Here is a 15,124-nt window from a genome sequence, read left to right on the forward strand (position 1 = left end):
TTCCTGATGTTGATAATTCCAGGGCCCAACTATCCGGGGAAGAATATGAATGTGTACATGCATCCGCTTAAGGATGAATTGCAAGAAGCTTGGGACAATGGGTTCAAGACATACGACGCCTTTAGCAAACAAAACTTCATAATGTGTGTCTGGTACATGTAATCGACGCATGACTTGCCGGCGTATGCACTATTGGTTGGCTGGTGTGTGCATGGAAGGTTCCTATGCCCCACATGCAAGGCAGCTCTTGAGTTTCATTGGATTCAGGCCGGTCGTAAGTTTTCTTGCTTCAACTTGCATAGACAGTTCCTACATCCTCGCCATAAGTTCAGGAAAGACAAGAAGAACTTCATCAAAGGTAGAGTTGTCAAAAAGTCTGCACGAGTTGTGTTGACAGGCCAAGAGACCCTGGATCAGTTAAATGCTCTCGAGCCAGATCTAAAGCGTCCAGGGTATTTCAAGGGGTATAATTCGAAACACGCCTAGACTCACAAGTCATGCTTGTGGGATCTGCCTTACTTCAAAGACCTCCTTTGCCCACAGAACATCGACATGATGCACACTGAAAAGAATATTGCCGAGGCACTTTTTGGTACATTGTTCGGCATAGAGGGGGAGTCAAAGGATAATACTAAGGCTAGAGTCGATCAGGAGGCGCTATGAGATAGACCATTACAAAACATGCAAGAACCGAAAGGAAAGCAGAACTGGACAAAGCCAAAGGCATGGTTCAATCTTGGAAGGCCAACTATCAGGGAAATTATCTTGTGGGTGAAAATGCAGTTGATGTTCCCCAATGGGTATGCAGCGAATCTAAAGAAGGGAGCGAGTCTTGAAAAATTGAAAATATTTGGTCTCAAGAGTCATGATTGGCGCATATGGATTGAGCGGGTAATGCCGGTGATGTTGCGTGGCTTCATCCCTGAGGATGAATGGCTAGTACTGGCAGAGCTAAGTTATTTCTTCCGCGTTCTTTGTGCGAAAGAACTATCGTCTCGCCTGCTAAAGAAATGGAAGAGTTGGCGCCAGAGTTGATCTGCAAGTTAGAGAAGATCTTTCCGCCGGGCTTCTTCAATCCAATGCAGCACTTGATTTTGCATCTCCCTACCGAGGCAAGATTGGGGGGGGGGCATGCAAAATCATTGGTGCTACGTGATACGTCTCCAACGTATCTATTTTTCCTAACGCTTTTCCTCTTGTTTTGGACTCTAATTTGCATGATTTGAATGAAACTAACCCCGGACTGACGCTATTTTCAGCAAAACTTCCATGGTGTTGTTTTTGTGCAGAAATAAAAGTTCTCAGAATGGAACGAAACTTTGCGAGGAATTTTTATACAATAAACAAGAATTTCTGGAGCCAAGACCTACCGGAGAGGGGCACCTGGGTGGGCACAACCCACTAGGGCGCGCCCCTCTCCTGGCACGCCTAGGTGGGTTGTCCCCACCCGGTGCCCCCGTAGACCCTGAAACCGATGCTATAAAATCCTATTTTTCCAGAAAAAATCAGGGAAAAAGAATTATCACGATCCGCGAGACGGAGCCGCCGTCACCTCCTGTTCTTCATTGGGAGGCCAGATCTAGAGTCCGTTTGGGGATCCGGAGAGGGGGATCTTCGTTCTTCGTCATCACCAACCCTTCTCCATCGCCAATTCCATGATGCTCCCCACCGGGAGTGAGTAATTCCTACGTAGGCTCGCTGGTCGGTGAGGAGTTGGATGAGATTCATCATGTAATCGAGTTATTTTTGTTAGGGCTTGAGCCCTAGTATCCACTATGTTCTAAGATTGATGTTGCTATGACTTTGCCATGCTTAATGCTTGTCACTTTGGGCCCGGGTGCCATGATTTCAGATCTGAACCGTTTATGTTATCACCATTATATCCATGTTCTAGATCCGATCTTGCAAGTTATAGTCACCTACTACGTGTTATGATCCGGCAACCCCGGAGTGACAATAGTCGGGACCACTCCCGGTGAAGACCGTAGTTTGAGGAGTTCATGTATTCACTGTGTGTTAATGCTTTGTTCCGGTTCTCTATTAAAAGGATGCCTTAATATCCCTTAGTATCCAATAGGACGCCGCTGCCACGGGAGGGTAGGACAAAAGATGTCATGCAAGTTCTTTCCATAAGCACGTATGAGTATTTACGAAACATGCCTACATTATATTGATGAACTGGAGCTAGTGCGGTATCGCCCTAGGTTATAACTGTCTCATGATGAATATCATCCAAAAAGTCACCGATCCAATGCCTACGAATTTATCTTATATTGTTCTTGCTAAGTTACTACTACTATATATCATCACTATTACACTTGCTACAAAATTACTGCTATCACTATTACTGTTACTGTTGCTGCTGCTACTATTATCAAAACTATCATATTACTTTGCTACTGATCACTTTGCTGCAGATAATTAATCCCCATGTGTGGTTGAATTGACAACTCAGCTGCTAATACCCTCAAATATTCCTGGGCTCCCCTTGTGTTGAATCTATAAATTTGGGTTGAATACTCTACCCTCGAAATCTGTTGCGATCCCCTATACTTGTGGGTTGTCAAGACCTTTTTCTGGCGCCGTTGCCGGGGAGCATAGCTATATTTATTTGAGTCACTTGGGATCATTACCATATTATCACTATGAAGAATCTGAAGGATGCTAAGACTAAGATTTTTCCCTCAAAGACGAGGGGAGGTAAGGAACTGCCATCCAGTCCTGCTTTAGATTCACCTTCTGTTATAAGTAATCTTGCAACACCACCACATGCTATTAATTCTAATATGTTGCAAGTTATTGATGATGCTACTTCTGCTATGGATAGTGCTTATGATGATGCTAGTACCTTGCTTGATAATGATGATGTGCCACCTGGTGAATTTCTTGATAAATAAATTTCTAGAGTAATACAACATGATGTTGTTGAATTTGATGATGAGCTTGAAACTAAAACTCCTGAAACACCTGCTAGAACTAGCCTTCCTAGATATTAATTGCCTAAGGTACCGGAAGGTTATGTTATGAATGAGGAGACAACTAGAGATATTCTTGCTTGCAGAGATAGAGATGATCTAGAGAAATTATTATGCAAGTATAAATAAAAATCTCTGAATGCTAGAATGAAATATGATCCTAAGTTTGCTACCTCAACTATCTTTATTGATGATAAGGATTATGAATTCTCTGTCGACCCAGAGTTAATTACTTTGGTTAAATCTGATCCTTTCCATGGTTAGGAAACTAAAACTTTTGTGGCACATCTTACTAAGTTGAATGAAATAGCCACCCTTTTTACGCATGATGAGAAGACTCTCTATTACTTTATTCTCAAATTATTTCCTTTCTCATTAAAGGGTGATGCTAAAGCTTGGTACAATACTCTTGCTCCTAGTTGTGTGCGTGTAGTCCCCAGGATATGATTTCACTACTGCAGGATGCTGCTAACGCGACACTACGATCAGAGACCCTTTGACGAAATTGTGTGCGATGCATTAATCGCAAACGGTGATGTAAAAAACCCGTCAAAAAGGTGCAAAACTTTTGTGATGGATGATATATCAAACACGGTTCATATTTTAGTTTCGTGTGCGATGAGGGGCATACGGTTGATCTGTACGAACTATTTGCGATGAGACAGAACAACAGAAACGGGCAACCAGGTCAAGGTGTGTGCGATATACAGCATACAGTTCACTTCAATGAACCGTTTGTGATGATTGAGGTGAACACAAATGATTCGGCGTAACAAGATGTGTGTGATACCCGGCAAACAGGTCGGTAATCAGAATTGTGTGCGATCATTATAGACAACCCATACGGTATTTTTTTGTGAATTGTGTGCTCGTCACGACACACAGTTCAACAAACCAACCTGTGGGCAGTAATGTAGAAGATCTCTGTCGAATACATATTACTAACCGTCTGCGATGAGATTGACAGGATAAACATAGATATATACAGTCTGCTTAATTTAGTCCTTCTTCTTCTTCTTCTTCTTCTTCTTCTTGTTGTTGTTGTTGTTGTTGTTGTTGGATGGCCCCGCGACATCGTCTTGGCGAGGACGCTTCTTGCCGTTGACCGTTGGATTTTCATCGCCGCCGCCATCGTCATCATCGTTGCTGTCGTTGTCGTCCTCCTCCTCGTTCGACCATTCCTCCTCATCATCATCGTCGTCCTCTTCTTCGTCTTCTGACGGCTCCTCATCATTCTGGTTGTCGTCTGACGACTCCGGAGGCGGCGTCCCTTCCATGAACCGGATAAAATCAAGGTCTGGGCTCGATTCCGGACTCATGGAAGACGAGCGGGATGATTCTGATGTTGACCTATCATTGGGCGCCAAACTGCTGGCCGAACTGTCGTCCTCGCTGTCGCTCAATATGGCTGCAGAGTGTGTGCAAGTGTGTAACGTGGCCTGCGGGGGACGATGAAGATGGTGGACACTTAAGCGGGGTATGCAGAGAAGAGGAACTGCCAATTGAAGTGGGGGTTGACGTATTATTTAACCGTTGATATAATCAACCGCAATTATTTGTACCCAGTTGCTCCAAATTCGGTTGTGTAGGACTCCTATTGGCTATTTGGCTGGTTTCCTTTTTCAGGACAAAAACAAGGAACGAGTTGTGGGATTATGCACCGGTACCGGTACGAACAGAGTAGGACAGTTGGCAAGCAATACATTGAGCTCTTCTTATTGATTAAGCCAGTAATAATCAAACTAGAAAGGAAAACAAAAAAGACAAAGAAAAATATCTGCACGAATCTTCGCGTAACATCAATGGCATAGGACCTAGATGTGCATTACTTAGAGCACATCTAGATGTGCTTTAGCAATACTATCAAACAAAACCCCTAATCATCATTGCAAACAGCGCATAGAACATGTCTAATGCGACAACCACAACTACACATGCTAGTTCCTTCTTGTCTCTTTCTTTCACCTGTTGCTTGTGATTGATTCTTTCTTGCTTCATCATACTGATTGTACATTCTAGATCAGCCAGTTTCTTCTTCAGCTTTATGTTATCTTCTGTGAGCTTGGTGATAACACTCCGAGCCCTGCCATGCCATTCTTCATCCAGCTAGTTAACAAAGGCACAAGCCTCATATCCCTGCCAATGTTAAATAGTATTCTAGATGAGCGGTGGCATTAACTGAAGTAAAATGATGAACTTAATTAGCACTAACCTCTAAGGGGCAACTGAGAAAACGCCTGCCAATGTAAAATCCCTCCATGCATACACGTCGAGCGGGAGTGTGCCCATGCACACAACTCAGCTTTTGGTACTTCTCGGTGGCGCAAAACTCGTAGTCGAACTCATGTTGTGGGAGTCTGGAGTCATGCTTCGGCTCCGGCGGCAGATACGATCCTGGGGAGGGGGGTCATTCAGGACGGATTCAACGAGGAGCTATACTTTGGACATGCTAAAGTAGACCAGGATAGATTGGAACCTAACAGGACGATTCGGATCCGTAGTACACCTGCCTTCTGATGACCTTAGGCAAGTGCCTGGCGGCGACCGCCATTGTGGCGGTGATACGAGCAGGAGCAGCCGCACCGAAACCATCAGCACCACTCATCCGCATTCCCCCAATGTCAGCGCCACGTGAGGGAATTTGGAGGCTATGTAGGGATTTGGGGGAAATGGGGAACTATGGAGATAAGCTAACGGCCGGGAACTACTTATGGCACTATATGTTATATACGGCACACTGTTTATAAATGTCATTTGTGTGTTAGGTATTACAACGTCACACACAATTTCTGCACTAAATCGTGTGAGAAGACAACGTAGGTTAGACACGGTTGTCGTTACATAACCGTATGTGATGTACTACCCTGTCCATATAATTGATTTACGGTGAAATACCATGTAAACATCCGCTCTGTGGATATATCCATAAAAAACAGCCGCTCTGTGTATAGAGATGGCGGCGGCGGCCTAGGCAGCGGCTACCGGAGAAGAGGTCAATCCTTGGTCGGTGGGAAGTGGCGGCATCATAGGAGGTCAATCCTCGATCTGTGGTGGGAGATAGGAGGAGCTCAACCATCGAGGTCGGCGGCGGTGTGATTCGAGCACATCCATCGCGGTCGATGGCGGGATAGTGGATGTCGAACTTCAGGCGGCAGCCGCACTAAGCTTTGCTCCTCGACCCTACTGTCTCGGCTTGCCGCCGCATCACGCTTGTCTGTCTGCTGGGTGGAGGTTGCCGCGCGGCTAATTAATTAAGGTATTCTTTCTGTGAGTGGCTTAATTAAGGTATTAAATTCCTAAGGGTAGTGTTGTACTAGTACACTGCGTGTAAATTGACTGGCCATTATTTTTTGTCATTGCACGTCTGCATAACAACATGGAGTGCCCTTAGTAATTATTAAAATAAAACCTTGTGATTTATGCACGCATCTTTGGGCAGCAGTTAATCCGTGTATTAATATTGTTGTTTTGTTTTTAATTACCATTCGTGTGCTGCAGATGGGACGATCTCGATGGATGAAGAATCGGAAAACCGCAGATTTATCAGTGGCATGATAGAGTTCATGAATTTGGCTGAAAGTACAAAGAGGAGAATTGGTGATGCGGTTACATCCTGTGTCCATGTACTGATTGTGCCAATACAGAGTTGCATGAAGTTGCAGATGTCTAGATGCACTTAGTCTCTAGGGGATTCATGGATGGATATACAAGTTGGACCAAACACGGTGAAGAGGAGGTCATGGATGAAGATACCCAGGGCAGCGAGATGCCAAAACCCGATCAGTGTCACATGGATGTTGAATCTAACATCGGGGCAGAGGCGTCAAGCTACCAATGGAACACTGGAAAGCCGAAATGCCCACTGGAAAACCAAGACGTCGATGCAGATGACGACGATCTTTATATGCCAGATTTTGCTGCTATGATTGCAGATTTCGAGGGCCCAAAAAAGGATATGATTGGGTACAAGGATCTGCCAACCATTGATGTGTACTCCAAGAAAGAATTGTATCCAGGTTGCAAAAAGAAATATTCCAGGTTGAGTGCCACCCTGGTGCTTCTTAGATTTAAAGCAGCAAATGGTCTATCAAACAAGGGCTTCACAGAGATGTTAGGTCTTTTCAAAGAAATTCTTCCGAAAGATAATGTGCTCCCCAGAAGCACGAATGAAGCGAAGAGAATTGTTTGCCCATTGGAACTTGAAGTACAGAAGATACATGCTTCTGTGAATGATTGTATATTGTACCGTGGTGAGTACAAAGATTCACGTGCATGTCCCACATACAAGCATCCACTGTCGGTGTCAAAACCGGAAGATCCTGGGGTAGGGGGTCCTGAGCTGTGGATCCTCGGATCAATGGTAGCAGGAACGAATGAGACGAAGTTTTACCCAAGTTCGGGCCTTCTTGATGGAGGTAAAACCCTACGTCCCGCTCTTGTTTATATTGATGGAGTATCAAGTACATAGTTGATCTACCTCGAGATCATATGTTGTGGTCTAAAACCTAAGGGTATGATGAATAATAATGATCTAGAATTGTCCCTATCGACTAGCCTAGCCTCGACTTAGATAATGTACCAGAGGCCTAGGATAACAAGAGTCCTAGTCGAATACGCCGGTGGGAAGGAGTCCTTGTCTTGATCACCATGTCTTGTGGAATCTTCCTTGTGTATACATCGGCTGTCTGAACTGGCCCATGAGTGAATGGCCATGGGGGTCCTCAGCCCAATCCAACTGATCGGGAGACGACATGGTGAGTACCTCATAATCCAGGACACCGTCAGTAGCCCCCTGAACCGGTCTTCAAATTGGGGAAGCTCCTCAGTTCTTCCGAACTGTTCTTCGTCTTCGGTCGTCGATCTTGAAAACTGGTTCAATAAATCTTCCCATCTTCTATCTGGAGGGTTGCCCAACTAAATCTGAAGATTTCACATGTCGGGTATCCGAGGAGCCCTTTAAGTCTTTGGCCTTTATCAATGCCTTGTTATTTTTATGCCGCACCTCAGGTTTGAAGTGTTTCCCATGTGGCAGTGTCCTCTTGTGTCTGAGCTCCAACGCTGGATTGCATCCAAGCTCCAACGCCGGACTATATCCAAGCTCCAACGCCAGACTGTATCCAAGCTCCAACGCTGGACTATGTCCAAGCTCCAACACCGGACTATATCAAAGGTGCCATAGATCACCTTGGTTCAAAAAGTTTTAGCCAAGCTTAATGCTAGAAATGCCCTCTAAGGAGCCAGCCACTTCCATCCGAGCTATATGCCGAACTGCTTCTGAGGTAGCTCAGCACCTCGGTCATGGGCTAATTGTTTGCGGATTTTATTTCTGATGCGTATAAATTTATTTGGTGACGAGATGTATTGCTAGTAGCCCTGAAGGTGTCTGTCAGCCTAAAATCCGAGATGCTCCTGAAGGAAAATATGAAACCGCTGATCCTAGTAGCTTCTGAGACTCAGGTCATGAATTCGGCCTAAGGATCAACTCCTAGCTCGGCAGCATACATAGGAATAGAAACGCAGTGTAATATATTAGAGGTAACTAGCACAAATGCCCGTGCGTTGCAACGGGAGAGAAAATTGATGCCTTGATATGAACACGAGTGCATGCATACCAATAAGCCATGGCAGCCCACAATTTCATTTATTAGAGCCACAACCAGCGTACATGCATATGCACCGAGTCCTGCATATATGCTTTTATCATGTCCTCAAATCTCAGTTAATTTAATTAGAGCCAATCAGGCAATGGCAAGCCCACAAATCCTTGTAATTAGAGTCAATCCAACATGTTTGTGTCGTGCATGTGACCTCTTATATGTACTTTTCTCTCCTTTGGCACATTGTTTCCTCTGTTTTTTGTTTTTTGAGGTCACTTGCTAATATTTAAGACTACTTGCAAATCTATATAAATTGGTGAGCTTTGATATAAAATATCGATATGAGACTATTGTATGAAGAACCCTTTTTATTTTCGAAGAGCTTGCTAGCTCAGTTGGCTGCGGTCCTCTCCACGGCCGGTGAGGTCCTGTGTCCGAGTCTCACACGGCTGGTTTTTTTTTTCGCTCCTCCCAAAATGCCAAAAAATGTGTGGATTAGGCCCATGTCGGCCCATGCAATTTACATATACTGATATTGACGTACGTACGACCCAAAGAGAACGAACACAGGCCCGGAACTTTTTTAACGAAACTTGGCTCCGCGGTTTAGTACCACCTCGTGTATTTCATGTAACGTAGAATTAGATGCGGGACGAAACTAAGAATATCACCTTGCTTTATTAGTAGGTATAGATAGTGATCGGCGGACGGGCCCCTGAGAGAGGGTCGTGAGAAGTCGCCGTGATATATCAGCTTGATGCTGGATAAGTCCCATATGGCACTTATTGTCGTCCGAAGACGCGCTTGTCCATAGTTCGGTTATGCCGAACACTGAGCACTTTGAATTTTCTGCATTGAATAGGCAATGTAGTAGCCCCCGAGCCACTGGTCGGGTAGCAACACCAGGTCAGGGGATCGATGTGCCCCTTTAATATTTATAATTAATGAGTGCAAAGCCCAGTAGCCCCCGAGCCTTAATGTGGGCACGGGTGGCCGAATTAAGGATCGATATCCATTTGACAGAAAAAATTTGTTGTGTTTAACACAAACTTCTCGAAAAGAGAATAAAGATCTCTTAAAGGGGCTAGAGCCAACGAAAGCTGGGCTCGCCAATGTTGGCCCCAAGGGGCTTAATAGATAGGAAATCGATGCCACTTGGGATTTAGGAGAGCTTTATGTAAGTTGCTCGCTTGTCTCAGCGAGATTGTGCCCCTTGGTCTTTAAAAGATGGGCTACAATAAATCGACTTTACTCGCAATTTATGATCCTATGTATCCAAGTATTTTACATCATTAATTCTCGGATCCGCATTGTACAAAACTTTGTTGATCGACCATCGGCTTCAACCTCCTCGGCCAGCAGCCGGGGAGTGTTTGTCCTTCTTTATAAAGCCTTTATAAGAGCAAAGATTTAGGACAAACAAGGCAATCCGGTCATACATTTTTATAAACAAAGGTACGCAGAGAGATATGTTATATTACTTTTTAATGTAAGAAACATCTTCCAAGGAAAATAGTCCCGCTATCGGTTCCTTTCTTTGGGTTGTCATGCTGCTCATGATCATGCACTACTGTAGGATGCTGCTAACGCAACACTACGATCAGAGACCCTTCGAGAAACTGTATGCGATGCCATAATCACAAATGGTGTTGTATGAAAACCGTCAGAAATGTGTAAAACGTTTGCGATGACGGATGCATCAAACAAGGTTCAGGTTTTAGTTGCGTGTGCGATGAAGGGCATATGGTTCAGTTCAATGAACTATTTGCGATGAGGAGGAACAAAAGAAACGGGCAGCCAGATGGAGGCATGTGCGATACACAACATACGGTTCACTCGGATGAACTGTTTGTGATTAGGCAACACAAAAGAAACAATCAACCAGATCAAAGGTGTGTGCGATATACGGCATGCGGTTCACTCGGACGAACTGTTTGCGTTGAGACATGAGAACATAAATGGTTCAACTTAACAAGATGTGTGTGATACGCGGCAAACATGCCTGTAATCAGAAATGTTTCTGTAGACCGATAAGAACACAGACAGTTGTTGTTAATAAGATGTGTGTGTTGTGCGATGGGATTTCATATAGAACAACAACATATATATATACACACACTTATAAGGACATGCTTTCATAACCAAATTAAACATCCACTTACATAGGTGGCTACTACAACCATGGCATTTGCACACACCAAAGTAAACTATTACATGCATAATTACATAGGTGGCTACTACACACATGACATTTCCACACACCAATAAAGTAAATTATATATTACATGCATGATTAACTAGCATAAACGATCATCTGATCATCATCTACTTCTTGTGGCGCTGCTTTCCCTGCTTGTGGCTCGATCCGGGCTCGTCGATTTGGGTAAAGAGACACTTCCTCATGTCAACGATCCGCCTATGCATCTCGTAGCATGTGTACATGCTCTTGGCCGCAAACCTGAGCTGAGGTTCATCCAGTTGCCACATCCAGGCCCCGTGCCAGGATACGGGACTTGTTATCTGGGCATCCCGTTTCATCTTTTTGTAGAAGGGGTCGATGATGGCTGAGACAAGTTCGACCAGGGAGTCCTGCTTCGTGCTACCCCAGACCCTGTAGTGGTCATGGATTTCGACAAGGTCCTTGCAGTCCAAGCCCGTAACATTGAGCGCTTTAAAATCGTATTTGGTATCCACCATGGCGAACTTGTAATCGGTGCTGTTGACAAACCTGTTGAAATGGTCGCAGGGCTCTGTGGCCATGCAGTAGTGGTAGATGAGGACATGATGGCGCACGCTCAACTGGGGGACGGCGACCTTCTGATCTATGCCGGGACGACCGGTGGTGTACTGGAGGTCGATGCCGACCACCTTGTACTTGTCTCCAGCAAGCAACTGCTCAATGCTGTTGATTTAGTCGCCCACCATGGCTGGGTCGATGGTGTACACCACCGAGAGATCCGTCTCCCTCGTGTGGGTCTCCACTCTATGCTCGCTGAAGTCCATTGGAGCACCATCGAACATCCCCTCTCTATGTGTCGTCGTGGTTGTGCTTGTTGTGTTTTGGGGCGCGATTGAAAGGTTGAAGAGACTAAGGTTATAATGGCCGCGGGAATTAAAGGGGAAGCCGGACGGCCAGGAATATCGGCAGGCCCTGATGGCAGTTCTAATTTGCAGCGCGTAACTCCAGCGTGACGCACGTAACTACATCGCATGGCAACATGCGCGGTGCAACCACATGCATACGGGGCCTCCGACATGATCGTGCGCACGCCCAACCATTGGCCGAGCGCGCGTGAAGGGATGCAAGCAGAGTGCTCCACGGTCACCTCAACGGCGAGCAACCATAAATATATATGCATATAGCAGTTGAACACGCAAGGAAAAGCTGTCCACCAGCCGAGCGCACCGATGGGCGCAAGCATAGCGCGCCAATAGACGCGAGCAGAGTGTGCCAACGGACACGAGCGGAGCGCGCCGCGGCGCCTAACGACAAGCACAACGCGCTGCGGCACCTAATGGCAGGATAGACCTTCATTCAAGCCAATCAAAATAAGACTGGAACAGACATGTCTGTATTGAGAAAAGGGATCGCACATGTCTGTATGGACTGTATCAAGAATGCAATAGCAAAATAAGAATTAAGGCCACGATGATGCGATCGCAGTGGTGTTTACAGGAGGCAAGAAGAAAGATGCATCCATCAACGTACGACCTCCTCCTCCTCAACTCAGTGCGCCGGCCGGGCCACCGATCGGCGGCTAAGGAGCGGCGCCTTGTGTGGCGAGGTCAAGGTGCTTCTCAACTAAGGCATCCAAGGCTTCCAGCTGGCTGAACAAGGCCAGCTGTCAGGACCCCGATCCTAAGTCACACCGATCTAGCACGTAACACATCATATCACTTTGCGGCCTCACGCACGGTATTCCCACGGGTGCCACCTTACCTGGCCCGGGACCGTTTGCGCCTTTTGGCTCACGTATATGATAGTGTCGCTAGCATCCATATGACAAAGAACCCGGGCCGACATGACTAGTCATGTACCCAAAGTGGCACTAACTTACGGGGACAGGCATACATGAATCAACATCAAGCATGTCGGTCAGCAGCGTTCGAATCCGGGTTGTAGCACTAGGCTAACAGGACTCCGGTGAACCGGGCTGTAGCAGGCTAGGCAGGACTCCGGATGTCACCGCATGACATTTCCCCGAAGGGACAGACACAGGAACGAAGTGAATCACATGCCGACCAGTCTAAGTGTTCCGGAGCAGTAGTACTGGGCTAGCAGGACTCCGGTAAACCGGGCTGTAGCGGACTACCATGGCTCGGTGGAATCACTAGACTACGTTTCCCCATAAGAGAGGCTACCAAGGATAAACAACTAGGTTGTCGGATCCCACACATAGCAATACACGTCACACGTACGCATAACATGCAAGTATGTGTTGTACAACATGGCATCACAACATAACTGAAACTCATATAGATAAAGGCCCAGAAGAGCCACATAGCATTAATAAAAACAGAGGTCTCATGACCCATCATTCAGAGCATACAAGCAACGGAAGCATTACATGTCTGAGTACAGACAACTACAAAAGAAAAAGGCTGAGAAGCTTGACTATCTACAAGTCCCTCCCAAGGGTACAAGATCGTAGCTGAGGTAACAAGCTACTCGTCGAAGTCCAAGCGGTACTACTAGTGAGACAGATGTCTCACCTGCAAAACATAATTAAAGCAAACGTGAGTACAAAGGTACTCAACAAGACTTACATCAGATCCTATCATACATGCATTAGTATCAAGAAGACAATGTGAGGTTTAGTTGCAGCAAGCCAGCTTTGACTCAGTGGCTATCCTGTTCTACGACTACGAGAAACTTCTTTGAGGTGAGGCAGCGCACACGAGTCCACTAATCACCACATCAATACACTACTATGGATTCATCCCCGTCTCCCTACGAGAAGGCCATCCATAGCACTCACACTTCTCTTGAGCATTTTAGAGTATCCTCTTTAAGTTGTCTATGTACCACGTAAGCATCCAAGAAGTCCATAACCGAGGACACAGCTATTCAAATAGATCATGAAAACCCTGCAGGGGTGTACTACTTCACACACGCTCTCACCACTTATCACTATGTACATGTCATGTATCTCGGCAACCTTCAAGCGGAAGCCTGGCGAGGGTGTCGGCCACGACCTGACTAACCACACAAGACTCTAGTCCAGGTTTATCGCCTATTCAGGTTCCATCCGCAAGGACATCCGGCCGGGGTGTCGCTCACGGCCCCAAAGGATGTGAGCAGGGTTCCCAAGCCCACCATCCGGGTGCCACTTGGTACACCGTGCCACCTGTGCCTAGTCTGTCCCAAGCCCACCCTGCCAGGTGCCACTCGGTAGAAAAATAGCACTACCTACAAACACCAGAAACTAGTTGCGACTCCTGGACAGAGACCAAGTCGGTTAATAAGTCGAGAGGGGTCGAGTTACCGGAACCCAATGTGTGGTAGTATCTAGTCATTGGACAACATACACAGAACTCAGTTCTTAGGGACGGTTCCAGTGAGACAACCCACCATGTACTCCTACATGGCCTCTCACCGCTACCTTTACCAAATCGTGTTTACACTCTTAACTCTCAGCATCAGAACATATCATAACACTCCAATCCATTCCCAATGAATCAGACCTGACACAACTCTAAGCAATAGCAGGCATGGCATGGTAGGAACACAACATGGCTCATTCAACTCCTACACATGCTAGTGGGTTTTAACTATTTACTGTGGCAATGACAGGTCATGCAGAGGAATGGGTTCAACTACCGCAGCATAAAGTAGCAGTTGAATTGTTGTTGTCCTAACGGAATAAATAAGAGCAGGAGTGAGAGAGTAGGATTGTATCAGAATGAACAAGGGGGTTTGCTTTCCTGGTAGATCAACAGGGGGGAGGGGGCACTGCTCCTCTGACAGGTACTCGGGATCGGTCTCCGGAGCAGGACCTATCAAGAAGGAACGGTGTCGGCAATCAAAACACAAGCATATGCAACAATATGATGCATGAACATGGCATGAAGATGTGATGTTGTTTGTGTTAATGCATCTAGCATTCATTTGCATGAAGTCCATTTGAACCAAAGATTCAAATGCAACTCCAAAATAAGCCTTTATAAATGCCATTCATAGGTTTTCTCATATACAGCAGGTATAAGTTGGTTTGTGATGCATGAAAATTGTACATATGGATAGATTGCATTTTTCTGATCATTTTTCATATATAACTTATTTCAATCTGAGCTACGGTTGAATTTCTATGAATTTTAGAAGTTTATATCATTTTATGGATTTTCCTGATTTATTTTTAAACCAAAAAATGGTATATTGCGTCAACATGACGTCAGTGAGTCAAACGCGGCTGTCCAGGTCAAACCTGACGTGTGGTGTCCACACGTCAGTGACGCGGTTAGCTAACAGAGTTAGTTAGTTATTAAACTAATCCTAAACTAAAAATTAGCAGGGCCGGGCCCCACATGTCATTGACCCATACGGGTCAAATC

Source organism: Triticum urartu, chromosome 5, assembly GCF_003073215.2.
Source record: "Triticum urartu cultivar G1812 chromosome 5, Tu2.1, whole genome shotgun sequence".
NCBI lineage: Eukaryota > Viridiplantae > Streptophyta > Magnoliopsida > Poales > Poaceae > Triticum > Triticum urartu.